At 45.1% G+C, this 21,324-nt stretch overlaps 1 protein-coding gene across 1 annotated transcript in view; it reads left to right on the top strand.

The window, feature by feature from the left end:
* EFHC2 (EF-hand domain containing 2) overlaps nt 1-21,324 on the top strand; it is a 196,502-nt gene that overhangs the window by 59,762 nt on the left and 115,416 nt on the right. The window lies entirely within an intron of this gene.

Raw genomic sequence — 21,324 nt, 5'->3', positions numbered from 1 at the left:
TAGTCTGGCCGGGCCTAAGCTCGGGCTCACAGCCTTCACCAGTGCAGTGGATCCGTGCTGAGAGCCCCGAACAAGGGCTGAGCAGGGTTTTTATGGGGTTTGGGAGGGGGAGTTACAGGAAATTGTGACACAGGTACAGGGGTCCAATCATTATCGCATCACATCATTGGCAGTAACTTTAACCATACACACTGCTCAGAGTGTTCGTTACTTTTGGCAGGACCCAATCACAACATTTAGAGTATTAACCAATTACAGAGTGGACCCAGGACCCTCATGGAGGGTGGAACTAGCCTTAAGCAATAAGTGATTATCTGTAGCTTCTATCTCCAGGCCTGCCCTTAGGAATGTTAAGCATTTTAGCTGGCCGCTTCTGATTGGGTGTTCCTAGGGTGGTCCCTGGTTGAGCAATCTGTGCCCTTTTATTGTCTAATGATTCTGAGAAACTGACACTTAGGCCTCCAAGGTCCGAGGGGAAACTTGAAGCCTGTCATGGAGTCAGTTTGGTTCAGACCTGTGTCCTTTCACCAACATTGCTTACTGCAGCTTTAAAATTTGTTTTCGTAAAAGCTTGCATTATTTGTTATATTAAGATTATGTATGTCTTGCAATTTACTACATTTCTGCGTCCTACAATATCTCACTTCTGATTTTATGCTTCCTCGATTATCTTTGCTAGAATCTTATCTAGGTGTTAAAGTCTGGGATCTTTTTATTACCGTTGTTTTTTCTCCTTTCCAATTCTTCCCTTTATGCTTTTATCTTTTTTGCCTTTAACTTGTTTTCCTTATGATGGATTTGTACGCGTTCAGAAATTTTTGCTCAATTTATTGCTCACTGAGTCAAAACTCTTGGCTATGTTTTAGAATTACTTGCGGAGCTTTAAAAAAAAATACAGATACCCCTCTTACCTGATGTGATGTGGGGAGTGAGGAGGCAGGAAAGAATTCTTGAGCCACTTTATGTGCAAAGAAGGTGTTTTTATGGAAGCCTGGGGACAGGACCTTTAGTCCCCAAGAGCTACAACACAGGGAAGGTGAGGAGGAATGGATTCTGTGCTTGTTTAAGTTGGGAGGGGCAGAGATATAGGAAGTTTCCCAAAGGATTTTCATATGTTAAAGAAGACTTACAGGATCCTGGAAGTCTGCCTATTGTTAAGTGAAGGTTGCTTTTTGCCTCTAGCAAAGCATTAACATTAAGGCAGATGTGAGTTTCTGGAGGAATGTCTTTCTACCTGTCTCAAGTATTGGTCAGCAGGATGCCCGTTGTAAAGACCTTTAATTTTATCTACATTTCTTTTGCCTTTATTCTCATCATCACCTGCCCCCCATGAGTCTTTAAAAAAATTTTTTTTTCTTTTGAATATTTGTTTATTTTTGAGAGGGAGGGAGGAGAAGGGGCAGAGAGAGAGGGAAACCAAATCCAAAGCAGGCTCCAGGCCGTGAGCTCTGAGCTGTCAGCACAGAGCTCGAGCTGGGGCTCAGACTCACGAATGTGAGATCTGACCTGAGCTGAAGTCGGACACTTAACCAACTGAACCACCCAGGTGCCCCTTTTAAGTTTTCTTAAATGTTCTTATTTATTTTTGAGAGAGAGACAGACAGAGCATGAGCGGGAGGAGGGGGAAGGGCGGAGAGAAGAGAAAGAATTCCCAAGCAGGCTCCAGGCTCTGAGCTATCGGTGCAGAGCCGGGCATGGGGCTCGAACACACAAACTGGGAGATTATGACCTGAGCTGAAGTCAGTCGCCTAACTGACTGAGCCACCCAGGTGCCCCCCACCCCCATGATTCTGAGTCATTGGGCCTGGGCTTTGTTTTCTTCTTTTTTCTTTCTTCCTTTCTTTTTCTCTTTCTCTCTCTTTCTTCCTCCCTCCCTCCTTTTTTCCTTCTTTCTCACTCTCTCTCTTCCTCCCTCCCTCCTTTTATCCTTTCTTTTTTCCCCCCTCTCTCTTTTTTCCTTCTTTCTCTCTTTCTCTCTTCCCTCCCTCCTTTCTTTCTTTCTTCCTTTCTTTTTTTCTTTCTCATTTCATTTCATTTCATTTCATTTCATAATGCAGAGCCAAGGTTGCAGCATAGCTGAGTTAGAACATTGAACTGAGCAAGCTCTCTTTAACTCTAAATTCTCTTAGGTAATAATCTAAATCCAGTAATTCACCCAGGATTATGGATTTACCAAAAATTCATAGGTTGGTACATCTTTCATTTTTATTAGATTCTATACTTATTTTTTGTATTTTCAAGTTTACTGTTAGTACAATAATTATTAGTGAGAGTGTTTGTTTATAGTTACATAATACATTTCTAGTTATATTGCCTTGTGATTAATGACTAGAACTTGTATAATTTATGTGTTTTCAGTTTATTAGAATTTTTTTGTAAATTAGCCCAGGGAGGGGAGGAGAAATAATTTTCCCTTTACCCTTGTAGGTGCTTGGCTAAGATGCCCATATAATGAAAGACAGATTAACAAGAGAAATACAAACAGAAGTTTAAAAACATGTATACCTCCTGTAGACATGCAGGGGACCCAGGAAAACTGAGGAATGCCCACAAATGACCAAACCTATCACCTTAAATACCATCTGCAGCTAAAGACCAAAGAGGTCTTGGGGAGTAGGGAGCCAGTTATAGGGTGGGGGTGGGGGGACTGGGAAAAGCGCAGTGAACAAGGGTAGGGTTGTCCTGCAGACAAGTCACTGCCTCCTCCATTGATAAGAGCTTCTACAGGGGTTTGATCATGCCTTGTCTTCCCGTCACAGTGAGCCAGACACCCTTAGAAATGGAAATTTCCCTTCTGCATGTAAATGTCTCTAACAAAAGGGTCACTTTTGGGACACCTGGGCAGCGTAGTCTGTAGTCTGTGAGTGTCCCACTCTTGATTTCGGCTCAGGTCATGATCTCCTGGGTTGTGGGTTCGAGCCCTGCACTGGGCTCTGTACTGGTGGTGCGGAGGCTGCTTGGAATTCATTCTGTCTTTCTCTCTCTCCCAATTAATAAAAAAAAAACCTTAGAGGCTCCTGGATGGCTCAGATGGTTAAGCATCTTATTCTTGGTTTTGACTCAGGTCCTGATCTCATGGTTGCCTGGGTTCAAGCCCTGCCTCAGGCTCTGTGCTGACAGCACGGAGCCCGCCTGGGATTCTCTCTCTCCCCGCTCTCTCTGTCCCTCCCCAACTTGTACTGTTTCTGTCTCTCTCAAAATAAATAAACTTCTGTTAAGAAAAAAACACCTTAGAAGCAAGAAACAAAACAGTCACTTTTACTTGGATTTCAGAGCTTCTCCTAGGTCAGCTCTTTCTTGAAAAGAATGAATTCGAGGTAATTCTAATGCCAAAGAAGAGTATTTTGGGATGTCTTGCTCTGCTCCCCTTCACGTGATAAATTTCTATAACTGTACCATTGTCACGTATAAGAAGGCCCATCCTCTGTGTGCAATAGAAACTCTCTTACGGTTTATTGTCTTAATTCTAAGACTCTACATTCATAAAAGGAATTACTGGCTTACAAGTTTCTTCAGGAAGAATAAACACCACTGCATTAAATGTACAGAAATTTTTAGTGTCTGCTAACCTATAGTGGTAGGCATTGATCCTTACTATCATATATGCCTTCTTCTTTAGTACCCCAAAATTTAAGTGTGAGTCTTTCTTATCCAATAGAACCTAGACATTTAAAACTTAATTTAGCGACACTGATCTCTTTATAGAATGTTGAGCCTCACCGAATATTACTAGAATTTCCTCTCTTTCCCAATAGCATCTCAAGAAATTCAGCTGTAAATTTTGGACACTTAGCTGTTTAGTTTCTGAGAAATATAGACTCGATGACTCACGCATTGGTTACCCCACCCTCTCCGTCTTTACAAAATTCTCCGATTCATTCAGAGAGAGCTTGCTTTTGCTTTTTGTCTCAGGATGGCATTGCCTAGCCCGCAATGGACAGTCTTTAGCACACAATTATTTTGTGTGTCAGTGCTGCGTCAGACAATCATTTTGAAAACAGTTTAAAGTGGAAATTAGGAATCCAAATCGATGTTACAATCCAGCTATTTGGGACACACAATGCAAAGTAAATAGCTCAATTGACATGAAAATAGCATTAAGTCCTTCCTCACAAGGCTGCATGCACAACTTAAATCAAGCTAGCGAGGTGCCTGCCTGTCGGAAAGGCACTCCTGACTGCTTCGAGTTTCTTTTGCCTTTAATGGTAAGAAGATCCTGATTTCAGGAACACTAATTAAAAATTTTGCTTTATAGTGAAGAAATCCCATGTATCTATTATTTAAAGCAAATTGATTTCAGATCTTATATACTCTTGGCTAGCATCAGACATTCAAATTGCCTTGGGGATCAGGCAGGTAACCGTGTATAACACAGTGGGGCTTGCAGAAGCCCACGGGGAACTGAAGATCACATGCCCTGCCAAATGATATTTATATTCCATTTTCAAGAAAATTACAGCCACTCAGATTCTCTAGTGATAGGGAAAATTAGGTTATAAGATGGCCGGCAGGATGGATAGGGAATTCCAAACCCCTCCCAAAGACTCTTCTGCCAGGTTCTTCTTCCTACCCTGCTTGCCACACGTGCCAGATTACTAGTGTGGAAATAATGGACTATAAATGGTCCCCCATGCTTATGCTTGGGACTCAGATCTCTCGACAGTGATCTCCTCTGAGCCCACTAGTGTGAGAAACACCTCCTGCCTTCTAAGATCTCCAAGTGCCACTTGGTTCTTCCACCGGGTGATCTAGACCAAGTTCCATATCTTTTGGTTCCCTAACCCGGAAACCCAACCGCCCTGGCCCATGCCACCGGTTTGGGAAAACGGCAAGGCAATGGTGGAATGCCCTGCCAGATACATGGCAGTCACCCACTTGGTTGCCTCGGGCCGGCCCTGCTCCGTTGTTCCCACTATACTTGGGGAGACTTAGCAGGTGAGGACCTGGACTCGATGCTGAATGACAGTAAGGCCTGGAGCTCCTGACCCACCCAGACCCACCCTTCACAGTGGAAGGGGAGTGTGATAACCTCCTGGAGGACTTTTAGAGGTGTCATAGGTAGGGATTCCCAGGGAGGGAATGTATTAAACCCTGGTCCGAATGTGTGAGTGAATGTGCAGCCTGACCTGGTCCTCCCATTGGGACTGAATCTGTGGGCACTCTTAAGGTCCCCAAAAGCCCATGGAAGCTGAGTGGGCCCGTCTGTGATTCCGTGGTGAATGGCATATAGTCTATGGTGGCATCGGAATACTTTGCAGTCGTTAAGTCTCAACGCTGAGACCACTGTGGCAAAGCATCACTTACGTTCCTTTGGGATATGGCCAGACCAGGATCTGACTGGTCCCCTCATTAGAGGGGGACGCCCTTCTGTCTTTGCAACTCCATCTCATGGGAACATTATGGGGTTGGGATAGAGCAAAAGGGGGGTTTTCGGGAGACTGTGGAATTAAGATGACCTCCAGCAAGTTAAGGACCCTATGTGAATTAGAATGGGCCATGTTTGGTGTAGGGGATGGCCCTTGGAGGGAACCTTAGATGTCCTAAGAGTCTGCTGCATCTGGCGTGGTGTCACTAGGGACCTAGCTCACCCTGATCAGTTCCCATATATCAAGTCCTGGTTAGCAGTTGCACAAACCCTTCCCCCTGGGTGCAGTTTACCTGCAACAGGGACAGGCTAGGGTCTTAGTTGCCTCGACAAAGCAGCTCAAGGAAGGTCAACAGAAGCCCCAGCCTCCACAAATTCTCGCCAGTGATCCAGAGGAAGAACCAACCTTGCCCTTGCCAGATGAACCTCCCGGTTCCCCATACTCCACCACCCTCGGTCCCCCAGCACCTCTGGACTCGGCAGATCCTTTATCCTCCAGACCAGTTGCCAGATTGTGCCCTCGGCCAGGTGCAGGCACTCTCTAGATGCTGGTCCACAGCCGCCAGTACCAAGAGGCTCCCCTCCAGGGGATCTGAGCAGGGGCTAAGAAGCCCATGAATATACCCAGAAGCAAGGGGGGGGTCCCCTGGGAAATTATTATGAGAGGCTATGTGAGGCTTACACCCTATTTGATCCCAAGGCAGAAGAGAGCCATGACAAAAGTTGGGGAAGGTCCAGCTGCCAAAAGATGGGAGGCCCAGAGCCTCCTTAGCAAGGGATCAGTGTGCCTACTACAAAGAGAAAAAGGACATTGGAAGAATGAATGCCCCAGAAACCCAGCCGATATACACAAGAACCCTGTGGAAAAGACCTCATAGGCCTAGCAGGAATAGATTCAGATTGAGGGGGACAGGGCTCCCTTCTTCTTGGACCCCATGAGCCCACACAGTCAAAATGAAGGTAGGGGGGAAAACTGTGGTCGGCCCTGGGGCTAAACATTCTGTGGTCACTTCCCCCGTGGCCCCCTTTGGCAGGAAGACTAAAGGCCACAGGGTAACAGGCGATGAAAAGCCCTTCTGCCAAGCCCTCAATGCAAACTCAGGGGCCACATGGTATGGCATGAGTTCTTTTGCCTGCCTGAGCGCCCTGTCCCTCTCCTGGGATATACTTTCAATGTTGGGGAACCAAATAGGGCCAGTGGGACGTACCAGCCTCTGATTGGATCCAAGAATCAGGCCCCCTTCTAATGGCAATCACTACACCAAGAGACAAAGAATGGAGGCTCTTCTGTGCCCAGGCCCAACCGAGCGGCCCGCACAAATTCAGGCCTGCCTTTCCCACTGGATGGGCCCAGGACAACCCCCCCTCCCCCACCAGATGTGCCCACACCTGGACCCGTGTCACTGTAGAGTTAATTCCAGGGGCTCATCTGCAGAGAGAGCGGCAATGCCCCTTCCCACAAGAGGCACGGGCAGGCATCCAAGAAAGCAGGCATTCTGGTTGAATGCCAATCACCACAGAACACCCTGTTTTTGACAGTCAAGACGGGAGGAGGGTGCCAACCAATTCATGACCTACAAGCTATCAACAAAGGGACAGTCTCCTTGCACCCGGTGGTCCTAAACCTGTACGCCCTCTTCAGCCAGATCCCAGGCTTTGCCACCTAGTTTACCTGCCTAGACTTAAAGGATGCCTTCTGCTTCTGCTCGCCCTCCCTCTACCCCCCTCTGCTGCCCAGAGCCAAGCCTTGTTTGCCTTTTGAATGGACCAAACTAGACACGAGGCATCAGATGCAACTGACTTAGGCCTCCACAGGGGTTTAAAAACTCACCTACCCTCTTTGGGGAGGCACTGGCCGGAGACCTCGCCAGTATTCCAAGGGAAGCCGCACTCTGCCCCCTTCTCCAGTATGTGAGTGACCTCCTCCTTGCCAGCAGTACCCAAAGAGGGCAAAAGGGCCCTCCTCCAACTCCTGTCTGACTCAGGGTACGGGGTCTCCTGGAGAAAGGCACAGATCTGCCAACAACAAATCTGATACTTAGGCTTCCTTCTCACCCAAGGAAAAAGAGTACTAGGGCTGGAGAGAGAAAAGGTCATCACCTCGCTACCCCAACCCTGGACTGAGACGGGCCTGTGAGAATTCCCAGGGGCTGTGAGATTCTGCTGAATCTGGATTCCCAGATTCTTAGCAATAGCAAGACCCCTCTATAATCTCTTGGTGGGGCCGGATCGAGAACCACCCTGTCTGTACAGAGGAGGCCGAAGCTGCCTTCCTAGAGATGAAGGCCACCTTGGGGCAGGCACCAGCCCTTGGCCTGATGAACATAGAAAAGCCTGTTAATCTCTTTGTGCTGGAGAAGGAAAAGGTCACCCTTGGGGTTCTCACATAGACCGTTGGCCCTTGGCAGTGGCCAGTAGCATACCTCTCAGAGAGGCTGGACCCAGTGGTGGCAGGATGGCTACTGTGCTTTAGGGCACTAGCGGCCACAGTTCTGCTCATTACAGAGGCAGATAAGCTCACCCTGGGACAAGAACCAAATGTTAAAAGTCCCCCATGCTGTTGTACAGGGGGCATTTGAAAAGCAGGTTAGATTTCACAGATATCCAGCTAAGCCAAGGATTTACATGCCCCCTCGTGATAGTCTGTACATACTCGGGATGGGGCAAAGCCTTCCCAACCAGAACAGAACAGAGCCAGGAAGTAGACAAAGTCCTCCTGAAATTTCGAAGTTGGCCCCCAGTTCGGCTTACTGGCCACAATCCACAGCAATAATGGGTCTGTGTTTGTGGCGGACATTATACAAACTTTAACCAACTCCCTCAACATCACTTGGACTGGCTTCAAAGCTCAGGGAAGGTAGAGCGGGTGAATCACACCCTCAAGAGAACCTTAGCCAAGGTCTGTCAGGAAACAGACCTCCCGTGGCCTGACCTGTTGCCCCCGGCCCTCCTACATGTACGTTGCACACCAAGATCTCAAGGTTGCTCCCCTTTTGAACTAATATATGGGAGGCCCCCTCCATGTCTAGGGAGCCTCCCAGGGGACCTATACCGAATAGGGGATAAGAGAATAAGAGAGGAACTTTAAGCTTTAGGGGCCACCTGAAATGAGTTATAATAGAGAGGGCCCCAATCTCTTTAGGATCCGCTGTACACCCCTTGTCACCAGGGGACTTGGTCTGGGTCAAAGATTGGGAAAAAGACCCTCTCAAACCACAGTGGACTGGGACTCATACTGTTACTCCATGGGACCACCACTCCAGAGTCCAGAGGGCCAATCCTCAGGAAGACTGACCCAAGTCCACCGAACCTGCTCAAAGCGACCTTCTGGAGAGTCCTAGGTTCTTAGGATTTTCAACTCTGCTCCTGTCACACCCTGGAGGCTGCCTGGTCTATGCAAGGCAGAAGCTGAGGAATTGCAGGTCCGGTAAAATAGACCGTTCTTACTCCTTGCCATCGGAATGGCAGAGGTTGCCCCAGAAAGCTGGGGAAACAGCGAGAAGTTTGTGTTCGCACTCATCTACCTCTCAAAGGTAGGATGTTTTGTTGGTATTGATTGCCCCTAATCTGGGCCCCATTTATAAACCTTCAGCCGTAAGGCCCAGGCTAAATGAGGGGTGTTACTACCTGTCCTCCTATGGGCAGGAATAGCCATGGGGATAGGACCTGGCATAGGAAGCATGGGCTCTTCGCTGGGACTAATGAGTGGCCGACTCCCTCATGTCCCTTCAGGGCAAAATGAGTTCCCTAGAAGGAGTTGTCCTCCAGCACACATGGGCACTTGACCTCCTTGCTGCCAAGAAAGGGGGCACCTGCATCTTCCACGGAGAACAGTGCTGTTACTTTGTAAACCAGTTGTGAATAGTCACAACCAAAGTCAAGGAAGTACGGGAAAGGACCAGCCCATAATAAATAAAGATGATGCCCTCTAATACAGCCTAGGTATGTTTAAAGGGGCATCAAAGGGAATGATAGGGAAAACTTATCTTGTAAGATGGCCGACAGGACTGATAGGGGAATTCCAATCCCCGCCCCGAAGACTCCCCTTCCAGGTTCTTCTTCCTACCCTGCTTGCCACATACACCAAATTACTATTTGGAATCTCTGGTACCTCAAGTTCCTTTGAGACTCAGTCTTTTATCTTTGTGAGATTACTTTTAATCTATTTGGTGTCTTCTTCTGTTGTATTCTACTTCACATTTTTAATTTTTTTCTCTCCTTTTTCTGTTGTTCTGTCTCTGCCACTCTGACTCATTCCCCACCTTTTGTAGGGGAGGAAAATAGGACTGTTCTAGATTCTTAGCGGACATACCCCTGTAATAAAAAGACAGATTAACAGGAGGAAAATAAACAGAAGCTTAATAAAATGTACACAGGGGAGAGACCCAGGAAAACTGAGTAACTCCTCAAAATGGCCCAAGCCAGCAGCTTAAATACCATCTCCAGCTAAAGACAAAAGGTGTTAGGGGTGAGGCGTCTGTTGGTAGGTTACCAGGAAAGGCGCTATTGAAGTAAGGTTGTTACACAGATTTGAGTTGTTTTCTTCCCCAGTGATAAGCATTTCTAGAGATTTAGAGTCGTCCTTTACTTCCTGGTACAAAGAGGGAGATACCCTTACAAATGGAGATTTCCCTTAGGCATGTAAATGTCTTACTGAAAGGTAACTTGTCTATTTTCAGAGGTACTCCTGTGTTTGCTGTGTAAAAAACAAACAAACAAAACCAAAAAAAAACCACTCTAAAATAATTCTTATGCCAAAGAGGCATATTTTGGAGTGGCAAATTCTGCTGTCTTTCACTTTCATGCTGGAGTCCGGCAGCCCCATGTTCTCAGGGGCCCAGAACATGAATTATCAGTCTATCCCTCTCCTATTGAACCCTAGCCTAAAATAATATCTTTGATTTTCTCCTCATTTTTATTCAGCATCCTTTATTATCTTGTATTATCTGACTGATACATAGTCAGTGATTACACAAATGATGGTGTTGTCAACCGATTGATGTCCGTTTGCTCAGTCACAAATTCACACCGATAGCATTCAATGCACAGAGGTCAGTGAGAGTGAATATTGTCACCATGCTTTCATATCCAACTGCAAAGCAAAAAAAAAAAGTTTCAGATTGAATGCTGAAGGGGCAGGAAACGTTGCCCTTCTTCCCTTCTAGGTTCTTTGGCTGATCTAGTTAAATTGCCATAAGACAGATTAAAAGGAGAAAAACAAATTTAATTACATACCTCTGGGAGCTCCACATGGAGACACAGAAGCAATCAGGTAATTGAAACTTACAGACCGTCCAGAACTAAGGAAAAAGGTGTAAAGGGTCTGAGAGTTTGAAGAGGAAGAGGGCATTTGATGGGAACAGGTGAAGAGTGAATGTTTGTTTGGTCAGCAAATGTTTGGTCAGCCTTGCCAAGAAGTCTTCTGATAGAAGAGGTTTTCTCTGGTGACTGCTCTCTTCCTGGGACAGGGTCCCTGTCTGAATTCTCGTAGGCAGTTAAGGGACAGGTAAAGGGTTCCAGACGTTCTTCGGAGTCTGCTGGAACCCAGTTGCTTTTGGGTCGAAATAATCCACCTGCCAAAGTGATACCTTCTGGGGTGGCATATTCTGCCCCCTATCAGTACTGTAAGATTTAATAGATGGAGGCAGAAATGGGAGGAAAAAGAGACCACGTTATGGAGCCAAGAAGGCCTTAATTGGAGCCTGCAATTCCCCGGCAAGGTTCCGTGACTCGGGAGTGGGGAGTCAGGGAAGTCGCGCCTGGTATGGGAGAGCAAGGTGTTTTATGGGTGCAGGAGTTCCGGGTTTGAGCTCAGGTGGGCCAATAGCCAAGTAGGGGCATCTTTGGACGGTGGCAGGATACGATTGGCTGTTCGCTTCGGTGGGGAGGGGGATGCTGGAATTCCATGGTGAGGCATTCCAGTTTGAGACAGTCCAGATTGAGAGTGGGGGTCGTCAGTCCTGGTGGTGCCTGGATCTGTTATTTGACCTGCAATAAAATGGCCGCTGGTGCTTTTCAAATGGCTCGGGTCATCCCAGGTTTGCAAGTGGGGGTTGTCAGTGCTCGCAGCTCTCCACAGCAAAGTGGCTGCTCAGTTGCCTTCCCATGGCAACCCTTACAAGTACCTTTACTGAACGCTTAACGGAACTCCAGCTCTCTCGTCCTTCTGGGTCTTCCAACATCGTTTTCCCCTTTGCTTTTTTTTTAAATTGAGATATAGTTTATATAACATAGAATTTACCATTTGAAGTTCTTTTTTTCTTAAATTTTTAATATTTATTTATTTTTGAGAGGGGAGAGACAGAGTGTGAGCAGGGGAGGGCCAGAGAGAGAGGGACATGCAGAATCCAAAGCAGGCTCCAGGCTCTGAGCTGTCAGCACAGAGCCCGATGTGGGACTCAAACCCACGAACCATGAGATCATGACCTGAGCTGAAGCCGGGTGCTTAACCGACTGAGCCACCCAGGCAGCCCTTGAAGTTCATTTTTGAGAGGGAGTGAACACAAGTGGGGGAGGGGCAGAGCGAGCGAGAGAGAGAGAGAGAGAGAGAGAGAGAGAGAGAGAGAGAATCACAAGAAGGTTCCAGGCTCTGAGCTGTCAGTGCAGAGCCTGACATGGGGCTCCAAGAACTGGGAGATCATGGCTTGAGGTCAAGTTGGACGCTTAACTGACTGGCATGCCTAGAATTTACCATTTTAATATGTCAAACTCCATTCAGTGTCCAACATATTTTTTTAATTTTCTTTTTTAAAAAAAACTTTTAATGTTTATTTTTGAGAGAGAGAGAGAGAGAGAGAGAGAGAGAGGAAAGGAGAGAGAGAGAGAGAGGAAAGGAGAGGCAGAGAGAGAGGGAGAGGCAGAGAGAGAGGGAGACAGAGAATCTGAGGGAGGCTCCAGGCTCTGAGCTGTCAGCACAGAGCCTGGTGCAGGGATTGAACTCACAAACCGGGAGATCATGACCAGAGCTGAAGTTGGATGCCCAACCAACTGACCCAGCCAGGTGCCCCTTTAATTTTCTTTTTAATTTAAATTCAACTTAGATAATATCCTGTGTAGTTTCACCTTCAGGAGTAGAAGTGATTCATCTCTTGAATATGATACCCAGTGCTGATCCCCCAAAGTGCCCCCCTCAATGCCCATCACCCATTTAACCCATCCCCCCACCCCCTCCAGCAATCCTCAATTTGTTCTCTGTATTTAAGGGTCTTTTATGGTTTGCCTCTCTGCTTTTATCTTCTTTTTCCTTCCCTTCCCTTATGTTCATCTATTGTGTTTCTTAAATCCCACATATAAGGAAATTGTATATCTGTCTTTCTCTGACTTATTTCACTTAGCATAATACTCTCCAGTTTCATCCATATTGTTGCAAATGGCATGATTTCATTCTTTTTCATTGCTGAGTAGTATTCCATGTATATATATGTATATGTGTGTATATACACATATACATATATATTCTTTCCTTATTTTTTAGTCAATGGATATTTGGGCTGTTTAATTTTTGGGCACTGCTATATACATTGGGGTGTGTGTACCCCTTTGAATCCGCATTTTGTATCTTTTGGAGAAATTCCTAGTAGGGCAATTGCTGGGTTGTAGGGTAGTTCTATTTTTAATATATTTTTTAAATTTTTTTAATGTTTTAATTTATTTTTGATACAGAGAGAGACAGAGCATAGAGGGGGAGGGTCAGAGAGAGAAGGAGACGCAAGACAGGAAGCAGGCTCCAGGCTCTGAGCTAGCTGCCAGCACAGAGCCTGACGTGGGACTTGAACCCACAAATGTGAGATCTGACCTGAGCCACCCAGGCGCCCCTATTTTTAATTTTTTGAGGAACCTCCACACTGTTTTCCAGAGTGGCTGCACCAGTTTGCATTCCCACCAATAGCGTAAAAGTGTTCCCATTTCTCCACATCCTCACCAACATCTGTTGTTGCCTGAGTTGTTCATTTTAGCCACTCTGACAGGTGTGAGGTGGTATCTCCGTGTGGTTTTGATTTGGATTTCCCTGATGACGAGTGATGTTGAGCATCGTTTCATGTGTCTGTTGGCCATCTGCATGCCTTCTTTGGAAGAGTGTCTATTCATGTCTTCTCATTTCTTCACTGGATCATTTGTTTTTTGGGTGTTGAGTTTGGTAAGTTCTTCATAGATTTTGGATACTAACCCTTTATCTGATACATGATTTGCAAATATCTGCTCCCATTCTGTTGGTTACCTTTCCTGCTTTGTTGATTGTTTCCTTGCTGTGCAGAAGCTTTTTATCTTGATCAGGTCCCAATATTTAATGTTTGCTTTTCTTTCCCTTGCCGTGCAGACATGTCAAGTAAGAAGTTGCTGGGGCCTAGGTCAAAGAGGTCGCTACTTGGTTTTTCCCTGTAGGATTTTGATGGTTTCTTGTCTCACATTGAGGCCTTTCATCCATTTTGAATTGAACTTTGTCTATGGTGTCACAGTGTGGTCCAGTTTCATTTTTCTGCATGTCGCTGCCCAGTTCTCCCAGCACCATGTGCTCTATGGTGATTTTTTCCATTGGCTACTCTTTCCTGGTCTGTCAAAGATGAGCTGGCCATATGTTTGTGGGGCCATTTCTGGGTTCTCTATTCTATTCCATTGATCTGTGTGTCTGATTTTGTGCCAGTACCATACTGTCTTGATGATGACAGCTTTTTGCTGTCTCATTGCTGAGGCTGGGGCTGTCAGTACCATGTTGCACAGTCATGAAAGTGGAAATCTCTGTCGTGTTCCTGACATCAGGGGAAAGCTCTCAATTTTTCCCCATTGAGGATGATATTAGCTGTGGGCCTTTTATATATGGCTTTTATGATGTTAAGATAGGTTTTTTCTATCCCGACTTTCTTGAGGGCTTTTATTAAGAAAGGATGCTGTATTTTGTCAAATGCTTTTTCTGTATCTGTTGACAGGATCATATGGCTCTTATCCTTTCTTCTATTAATGTGATGTATCACATTGATTGATTTGCGAATATTGAACCAGCCCTGCAGCCCAGGAATGAATCCCACTTGATCATGGTGAATAATTATTTTCATACACTGTTGAATTCTGTTTGCTAATATCTTGTTGAGAATTTCTACATCCATGTTCATCAGGGATATTGGCCCAGAATTTTTATACTGGAGGCTTTTATCTGGTTTTGGAATCAAGGTAATGCTAACCTCATAGAATGAGTCTGGACGCTTTTCCTTCCATTTTTCTTCTTTGGAACAGTTTGAGAAGAATAGCTATTAACTCTTCATTAAATGTCTGGTAGAATTCTCCCGGGCAGCAGTCTGGCCCAGGACTCTTATTTATTGAGAGATTTTTGATAACTGATTCAATTTCGTAGCTGGTTATGGGCCTGTTTGAATTTTCTATTTCTTCCCGTTCGAGTTTTGGTTGTGAGTGACAGTTTAGGGATTTGTCCATTTCTTCCAGATTGTCCAGTTTGTTAGTACATAATTTTTCATAATATTCTGTGATAATTGTGTGTATTTCTGTGGTATTGGTTGTGATCTCTCCTCTTTCATTCGTGATTTTATCTATTTGAGCCCTTTCCCTTTTCTTTCTGATAAATCTGGCTAGGGGGTTATCAGTTTTGCTTATTCTTTCAAAAAACCAGGTCTTAGTTTCAGTGATCTGTTCATTTGTTTTTTAAATATGTTTAAATGTTTATTTTTGAGAGAGAGGGGGAGAGGAGTAGAGGAGGAGAGGGGAAGAGAGAGAGAGAGAGATATAGGGAGAGAGAGAGAGAGAGAGGGAGACACAGAATCCAAAGCAGGCTCCAGGCTCTGCTCAGAGCCCAACATGGGGCTCGACCTCACAAGCTATGAGATCATGATGTGAGCTGAAGTTGGATGTTCAACCAGGTGCCCCTTCATTTATCTGTTCCACTATATTTTTGGATTCTATATCATTTATTTCTGTTCTAATCTTTATTATTTCCCTTCTTCTGCTGGCTTTGGGCTTTATTTGCTATTCCTTTTCTAACTCCTTTAGGTACAAGTGTATGTTGTGTGTTTGGGACCTTTCTTGCTTCTTGAAATGGGCCTGAATTGCAATGTATTTTCCTCTTAGGACTGCCTTTGCTGGATCCCAAAGAGTTTAGATTGTCATGTTTTCATTTTCATTTGTTCCCTTGTGTTTTTTAAGTTTCTCCTTTAATTTCCTGGTTAACCCATTCATTGTTTAGTAGAATGTTCTGTAACTTCCATGTATTTGAGTGCTTTCTAATTTTTTTCTGGTGGTTGACATCAAGTTTCATAGTGTTGTGATCTGAAAATATGCCTGGTACGATCTCAGTCTTTTGTACTTGTTGAGGGCTCTTTTGTGACCCGATATATGATCTCTTCTAGAGAATGTTTTATGTGCACTGGAGAAGAATGTTATTCTGCTGCTTTAGGATGTAATGTTCTGAATATATGTTAAGTCCATCTGGTCCAATGTGTCATTCAGAGCTGTTGTTTCCTTGATTTTCTGCATAGATGATCTGTCCATTACTATAAATGGAGTGTTAAAGTCTCCTACAATTACGGTATCATTATCAATAACTTTGCTTATGTTTCTGATTGATTGATAGATTTGGTTGTTCCTAAGCTGAGGGCATAAATACTTATAATTGTTAGCTCTTCTTGATGGAAAGACCTCTGAATTATGATACAATGCCTTTCTGCATTTCTTGTTACAGTCTTTGTTTTAAAGTCTAGTTTGTCTGATAGAAGTATGGCTACTCCAGCCTTCTTTTACTGTCCATTATCATGATAGATGGTTCTCCATCCCCTCACTTTCAACCTGCAGGTGTCCTCTGATCTAAAATGAGTCTCTTATAGCAGCATATGGATCTTGTTTTTTTTTAAAAAATCCATTCTATCACCCTATGTCTTTTGATTGGGGCACTTAGTCCATTTACATGCAGAGTGATTACTGAAAGATTTGGATTTAGTGCCATTGTGTTATCTGTAGATTACATGTTTGTGAGGATATTCTCTGGTCCTTTGTAGTTTTTGTTGCTTTCTACTGAGAAAGAGCCCTTAGAATTTCTTGTGGAACTGGTTTAGTGGTCATTAACTCCTTTTGTTTTTCTTTGGGAAAATCTTTCTCTCTCTTATTCTGAATGACAGCCTTGTTGGATAAAGGATTCTCGGCTGCATATTTTTCCTATTCAGGACATTGGCTGTTTCCCGCCACTCCCTCCTGGCCTGCCAAGTTTCACCAGACAGGTGTGCTACTACCCATATGTGTCTCCCCTTGTAGGTTAAGGACCTTTTGCCTCTAGCTGTTTCAGAATTCTCTCTTTATCTTTGTATTTTGCCAGTTTCACTATGCTGTGTCATGATGTTGATCTGTTTTTGCTGCTTTTGACCCGAGTTGTTTGTACTCTTTGGACGTGGATGCCTGTTTCCTTCCCCACATTAGGGAAGTTCTCTGCTATAATTTGTTCAAATAAACTTTCTGCCTTTTTTTCTCTTTCTTCGGGATTCCTAGGATCCAGATATTGTTTTGTTTCATGGAATCACTTAGTTCCTTATTTCTCCCCTTGTGATCTAATAATTTCCTTTCCTTCTTTTTTTCAGCTTCATTATTTTCCATAATTTTTATCTTCTGTTTGATCTGTTCTCTGCTTCTTCCATCCTTGCTATCACTGTATCTAGCTTAGTTTCCATCTAAGTTACTGGTATTTTTCAATTCATCATGATGAGTTCTTAGGTCTTTGACCTCTGCAGCAAGGGTTTCTCTGTGTCTTCTGTGCTTTTTTTCAAGCCCAGCTATTAGTCTTTGTAACCGCTTTTTTATGTCTTTATTTTGAGACAGAGGAGGGGCAGAGACTGAGCAGGGGAGGGGCAGAGAGAGAGGTAGACACAGAATCTGAAGCAGGCTCCAGGCTCTGAGCTGTCAGCACAGAGCCCAATGCAGGGCTCGAACCCATGGACTGTGGGATCATGACCTGAGCCGAAGTCAGTTGCCCAATTGACTGAGCTACCCAAGTGCCCCAAGCCTAAGCTATTAGTCATATGACTGATATTCTCAATTCTTATTCAGATATATTGTTTATATCTGTTTTCAACAATTCTCTGACTGTGATTTCTTCTTGGCCTTTCTTCTGGGGAGAATTCCCCTGTCGTGTTGTTTTGGCTGTTTCCATCTTTTGCATGTTCTAGAAGCTTATTATATGTCCTGAATCTGAAAATACTACTGTATTAAAAAGGGATCATACACAATCCATGGCCTGTTACTGCAGGAAGTGTTTATGGTGTATGTTGTGTGCACTCCTGTTGTGTTTTTGGATGTTCATTCCACTGTTCAATCCTCTGTGGACCTCCTCCTTGCTCGTGGTAGTAGAGCGTTTGGACTTTTAACTAGGTGTGCTTTGATTTGTTTGTTGAAGGAACCCTGGAATAGAAAACAAAAGGGTGTGTGTGTGTGTGTGTGTGTGTGTGTGTGTGTGTGAAGCCTGATCCCATAAAAAGAGAAATAGGAAAGGGGAGAAAAGAAAACAAAAGAGAATCAAATACCTATAGGGATAATTCCAGAGAAGGGGAAAGAAAAATAAGAAGAAAGATGGAGAAAGAAAAGGATAAAAATGCCTTACATACACACACACACACACACACACACACACACACACACACATATATATAATGAGAATTTACAAAAAACAAATCAGAAACTATTAGCCTGATTTCAAAAGAAAAAAAGAAGAGGGAAGAAAGAAAAAGAAAAGGAAAAGAAACAGTTGTCTGTTGGCTCCCGGCTCCCGGGGGTGGTGGCTGTGCTGGTCTGGAGGAGAGGCCTCTGTGTTGGGTCAGTGAGTCTCACTCCAGTAAATAAGTGGTTACCAGGCATAGAGGGGCAGGGTTTGGTGTCAGCCCATCCCACCTCCCCTGGGGGCCACCATGCTGCTTCCTGAAGTCCCACCATGTTGGTGTAGGGTGGAGAATGGCATCCGTCCAGTCGCTTCTCCCGGACCGGGTGTCTCAAACCGCGCTGTTCAGGCAGCCCTCACAGAACCGCGAGGGGCAGTCAGCTTGCCCCGCGCCACAGCTCTCCTGTGCCTTCCACTTGGCTCTTGGCTGGGGTTCAAAACCCAGTGTCTTAATGGATCCCATATCACAGGGCCCCGGTTCTGGTGTAGAACCACTCTGCCCTGCTGATGAAAGGCCTTTGGCTGTCACCTGCAGGGTCTTTTGTCCTTGGAGAGGTTTCCCAGAGTGCCACAGGAAGGGGATGTTCTCTCCCAGTGTGCCCTGGCGATTGCTACACCACACCATGCACTCTGGGGCCAGCTCCCTCCTTCCCAGGAGTGTGCACCCGGCTCCTCTCCAGAGAAAGCCATGCGCATTCAAAACCTCAGAGTTTCAGCTCCAAAGACTGTTTGCAGAAAATAAGTGGTGCTCTCCGTACTTCTCCTTCCCCAGTCTGTGGTCTGGAGAGGGCTTCCTCTTGTGCTAACTCAATGTCAGACTTTCACAATCCTTTTCTCTTTTGTTCCCTTATGTCTGGTCACGGACAGGATACTTTCTCCTCCATAGCTCTGCTGTTTTATCTCCCCTGATTCACATACTCGCACCTCAATCCTGCCAGTCTGTCTCCCTCCAGCTGTGGAGATCCTTTTGCTCCTCGGCAGATCTGTTTCCTGGGTATTCCAGCTGATGGGACCTCAATACAGCTGTGTTTCAGGGATGAGGAAAATCCCCAGCCCCCTACTTCTCCTCTATCTTAACCACCCTCAATGTCCAACATCTTGTTTTAAAGTAAAACTGGCATAAAATTAACCATTAACCATTTTATTTTTTATTACTTTTTATGTTTATTTTTGAGAGAGAGCATGCACTCTTGCAGGAGTGGGGGAGGGGCAGAGAGAGGGGGACAGAGGATCTGAAGCAGGCTCTGTGTTAACAGCAGAGAACCTGATGCGGGGCTCGAACCCACGAACTGCAAGATCATGACCTGAGCCAAAGTCGGATGCTTAGCTGACTGATCCACCCACACGCCCCAGCCGTTAGCCATTTTAAAGTGTGCAATTTAGTGCCATCTAGTATATTTATGGTGTTGCATAACCGTCACTCCTATCTAATTCCAAGATATTTGCATCACCCCAGAAGGAAACCCTATGCCCATCCAGCAGCATCTTACCAGAAATGTTGACTCAGCATGAAGATGATACCATTCTAGAAGTTGAGTTTAGCTCACCTTCGAACTGGAGGCAGGCTAGGTGAATTTCCCAGGAGAGCAGCTGAACATAGGACCATTTTGGAATGAAGCCAGAGGCGCCGTTTTGAAAGGTTAGAGACCTCCGGGTACACTAGATTTTTAGAACCTGTTCCAGTAAAGACAGTGCCTCATCAATGCTTGCAAATGAATTTTATGAATTTTGAATAGAATCCCTTAACTCACTACAACTCATCTCTAACATCCTTTATGGTAATGAACAAGGTGTCTTGTGTTGATCAAAGATAAACTACTGAGACATTTAAACATTTGCTGAATTCTTCTGGAACATATATTCCTCATTAGGGTAACTGACCACTCTTAGAGGGCAGATTGCACCTAACAGACTCGGTCATACGTATCCTATTATCCATGTTGGATTACCACAGTGTTACATCATATATGCAATTAACTGGAGAGTAGAGGGGAATATTAAAATAGTGCTCTCAAGGAGTATGTGTCCCAGGGCGAGGCTGCGATGGTAGCCGGAATCTCCCGGCCCCTCAGTTGTCCTCAGTTACCATGTCTTCCTCGGTGTGTGATCTGGTTGCCATGTTGAGTGGGATTCCAATGGTTAAAGATACAAGTTCTGCATACGACATGGCACCTAAGCCTAAGAAGGAAGGTGTTTCAATGGGCCTTCAATGGAAGAGGAAGTCACTTGTCTCCATCATGGAAGAAAAATGGGCTGTGGTATACTTCCTGAGAGACCCAGTTTTCAAGAACGGTTAAGGAATTTTCAAGGGCCTTTTTGACCCTCTCCGATTTGTTTTACTATAACTACTTTAGAATCCACCTCTCCCACCTGAGTCCCTCCTCAACAGTCTGCTCCTCCCGATGTAGCAGGATTCTCACACAGAAAGTCATGACACTGAGCCTTTTCTTTCCAGGAAGCATCTCTATTCTTGCCGGCACAGGCTCAGAGGGTTTGTACCCAAAACACTGAGCCCTGCGTGCCACACGGTCTTTGTCTCCATATATGGGTGACATATGGACATACAGTCTGATCGGGTGGTGTCACATTACAGAGTCATGAGGGATGTCACGTACACACATGGCCAGGTTGCCGTCCCTTATCTAGAGGTCTTTTTCTATACCACATTTCTTAGGGAGGGGACTCTACCACACCAGCACATACACAGTGTAAGGTGAGACGGGTTGGCATTAAAGTAGGCTCTTTGAAGTTCCTGGAGACGTGTAAGGTGGGATCTCAAGTGCGCTGGAAGAATTTCACATCTTCCTATTGAAAGAATATTCAGAAAGAATATTATTTCATCTATACAGTATTCCCCGCCCTTGCCCATAGGGTACATGTTCTAAGACCCTCAGTGGATGCCTTAAACCTCAGGTAGTGCTCAACTGTGTGTGTATGTATGTGTGTGTGTAGTGTCTTTTTTCTTATACATACGTGCATACCTATGATAAAGTTTAATTTGTAAGTTAAGCACAGTAAGAGATTGGCAATAATAAAATAGAGCAATTATAACAACATACTGTAATAAGTTACACGAATGTGGTCTCTCGAAATACCTTATGGTACTCTGCTCACCCTTCTTACTATCCTGTGGGCTGATGACGCACGTACATGATAGGGTGAAGCCAGGCGGACGATGTAGGCATTGTGATGTAGGGGTAGGCTCCCTTTGACCTGAGCATGCAGCAGAGGGATCGTCTACGTCTGGACTCAACTGACCGTGGGCAACTAAACCACAGAAAGCAGAGCTGTGGATAAGCGGGGGGGGGGGGGGGACTGC

The sequence above is a fragment of the Suricata suricatta genome, chromosome X (genome assembly GCF_006229205.1).
Source record: "Suricata suricatta isolate VVHF042 chromosome X, meerkat_22Aug2017_6uvM2_HiC, whole genome shotgun sequence".
Taxonomy (NCBI): Eukaryota; Metazoa; Chordata; class Mammalia; order Carnivora; family Herpestidae; genus Suricata; species Suricata suricatta.
This window is presented reverse-complemented; position numbering and strand designations above follow the sequence as displayed.